The following is a 3,549-nucleotide window of genomic DNA, read 5'->3' as shown; positions in this document are numbered from 1 at the left end:
CATTTCCTTGGGGATACGGGATGAGAATTGTTGGATAATTCCCTTTCAAAAGCAGTAACTTCTAAAATTCCTTTTCTTGAATTGAGATTCATTGTCTGATACAGTCGCCCTAGGCATTTTGAATCTCCATATGATGTTTCGCCAAATGAAATTCACCACATCATTCTCGATCACCTTTTTATATTCTTCGGCTTCCACCTACTTGGTGAAGTAGTCGGTAGCGAGTACGAAAATCTTTTGCCTAAAAGATTTGATCCAGAATATTCATCCCCCATTGTGTGAACGGATGTTGTCCCACAATTGGGTCAAATTCTTCTCCTATCTACTTGATTTGAGGTGAGTGTTTCTAACACTTAATCACATTTTCTTGCAGATAGTTCAACCTCCTAAGCCATACAATGCCAAAAAATAGCCTTGCATTAGCACATTGTGCTTGACTTTTACCCTTAAGCCATCTTTAATGAAGAGGGCTAAATGGCCAAAATATGGCCTGATTTGGATAAAACCCAATTGTAGCCAAATGCTTGGCTAAAAATCAATGAAGCCTATGAGACCAAAACATGATCTAAGGGGCATCGAGTTGGCCCAGCCAATACCTGGCCATTTATTAGGAGCAACAGTAGCTATTGTAATTTTCCATTGGATCCAATGATCATATTTGAAAGATTCCAATAGCTAGATTTGAATCTCAATGGCTAGCTGGCGCCAGCTGGACGTATATATACATATATATGTGCATGTGTGTTTATATACATTTTAGGCGGAAATTTATAAAAATAGAAAATTTTATTATATATATATCGACCTATCCAATTTATATACCATTTCTCATATCCTCTTCACCCTACATACTATCTTACTTTATTTTATTCCAAAATTTTACATTTTGTTCACCTCAAAAACTCCTTTCATACACACATCTCTCTTACCTCTTCTAATAATCTAAATTTACAATTGTCATTCTTTTTTAAATGGCCACATCTTCAATCAAAAGAAAAGGTTGGACCCCAAAGGAAGATGAAGCTCTTTAAGGCTTATAATTGGGTCTCTGAAGATAATGTTAAAGGTATTAGCACCATGGGCATATCGAATTAGGGGCAAAGGGGTCAGTTAACCCTCATAACTTCGGTGAATCTATACGGATGACTTGGGTACTACCCTTTTGAAAGTTGGAGTTGTCCTTCATATATGCCCTTCGATTGCTTAATAAAATGGGTTAGAGAGGTGCTGCCCCTTTACAGTCTAGTCCTAATATTATTTACCTCTGGTTTGTTTGTTGATTATGATTACAATTGAAGGAAGAAAAAAAAAGAACCAAGTAAAAGACTATCCAAAAATGCAAGGTAAATGAAATGGTAATCTCAAAGAATGAACAAAGCATCATCAATCTTGGACAAACATATTAATGGGACACAATGATATCAATCAATTTATTAGTGTGCTCAAGATAAGTGTGTTCCTTTGTTAAGCATTCATATGGCAGTAGCCTTGGAACATGTTAGTTACCCACGCAAATGAGGCATTAATAGGTGTGCAGTATGCCTTTGCAAATGACTTTAGACCTACCAAGGCTCGATGAAATGGTGATAAGCATCCTATTTCTGTTAAAAAAATTTTGCGCGCTGCGTACGCTCGTCTTACTAAACCGTAATAATATTTCCTAGATCTGGCACTGATTAGCACTCAAGTGAAAGTGTTTGGACTCATACATCTAAAAAATACTACAAGTTTCACAAAGGTATGTATCTTTGTAAATGTGAACAATTGTAGTTCAGCAAGATTTTTAGGCACGTAGACTCATACATACTATATATATCATCCATCTTATCAGCCAATCAGGCATAGGCCATCATTCAGAGTCCAACAGTTTATCTTTTGGTGAGGCGAGAGACTGGGATGACTTGCTTTACAGAATGACAATTTGGACGTCATGGAGCAAACAGTCGAACAAGTGATGCCTCATCTAGAAGCAACGTCTAAAATCCTCTTTTGAGAGCACCGTATTAGGTTGAAGTAGTTGTGCATCAAAGTTTGATGCGCGGCCTCTCCTTGTAGTGGTTTGTAAGAGCAACCACCAACTTAGCCACCCCATTCAGGTTGTTGTTGAGTTTCCTCAAACTCCATGGTCACGACCATTGGCTCCATAAAGGTTATGTTGGGCCATGCCTCATCTTTTTCATCGGACTTCTTTTTCGTCTCTGCTCTGCCCATTTATCATCCAATTTGGAATTGGAATTCATTACAAAACTTGAATTGAAATGATAAAATTTTAGACAATGACAAGAGATATAGGAAAGGGTAAAGATGAAGGTGTGCGAATTATACCAAATATCCAATCAATTTATTAATTGGAAGTAAGAAGTGCCACGTGGATAAGAATCCTATCGGAAATTTGCATAACCCGTTACATTTTGACATGTGTCACTCGAAAATCATATCCGAAACTTATTGAGATTATATAAAGATAAGAAATTTGGAGAATTACTCATTTGGTGACATGCAACACTAAAAAATCATGTCCGAATAACCTTATTTTAATATGATACTAGCAGAGAGCGCACACACTTTGTGTGTGTGAACAATTTTTCTTAATAAGTGCATTTTTTTTTAATATTACATCATTATTGTTTTGTCTTTCTTATGTAAATATTGTGTATCAAAAGTGAGGGTAAAATTGGAAAAATAAGTATATGATTGTCATTTTCTCAAAAATGAAATAGGAAAAATAGGGATATGATTGTCATTTTCTCAAAAAGAGGGTAAAATAGGAAAAATATGGATATGATTGTGTCAAAGCGTACAAAATTACTATTTTGCCCTTCTTTTTGTCAATAGTGTGTATTAAAAGTGAAGGCAAAATAGGAAAGGCAAAAAAGGGAAAAAAGTTGACCAAGAGGGTTCTCTTAATACTATAGATAAGGTAGATAGTTTTGATAGTTGAAGAAGATCAATAATATGTTAAAAGTGATTTAGGGTGTATTCAAGAAAAATTTATTTTTTAAAACCTAACTAGCATAGAGCACACACTTTGTGTGTATGAACAATTTCTCTTAATAAGTGCATTTTTTTTAATATTACATCATTACTGTTTTGTTCTTCTTATGTAAATATTGTGTATCAAAAGTGAGGGTAAAATTGAAAAAATAAGTATATGATTGTCATTTTCTCAAAAAAGAGGGTAAAATAGGAAAAATAAAGATATGATTGTCATTTTGTCAAAGGGTAGAAAATTACTATTTTGCCTTCCTTTTTGTCAATAGTATGTTTCAAAAGTGAAGACAAAATAGGAAAAAAAAAGAAAAAAAAGTTGACAAAGAGGGTTCTCTTAATAATATAGATAAGGTAGATAGTTTTGATAGTTGAAGAAGATCAATAATATGTTAAAAGTTATTTAGGGTGTATTCAAGAAAATTTTATTTTTTTAAATCCTAACTAGCAAAGAGCACACACTTTGTATGTGTGAACAATTTCTCTTAATAAGTGCATTTTTTTTAATATTACATCATTACTGTTCTGTCTTTATTATGTAAATATTGTGTATCAAAAGTG

Source organism: the organism of the source record quoted next, unplaced genomic scaffold (genome assembly GCF_019419815.1).
Source record: "Pyrus x bretschneideri cultivar Hongxiangsu unplaced genomic scaffold, Pyrus_bretschneideri_v1 Contig18, whole genome shotgun sequence".
NCBI lineage: Eukaryota > Viridiplantae > Streptophyta > Magnoliopsida > Rosales > Rosaceae > Pyrus > Pyrus x bretschneideri.
This window is presented reverse-complemented; position numbering follows the sequence as displayed.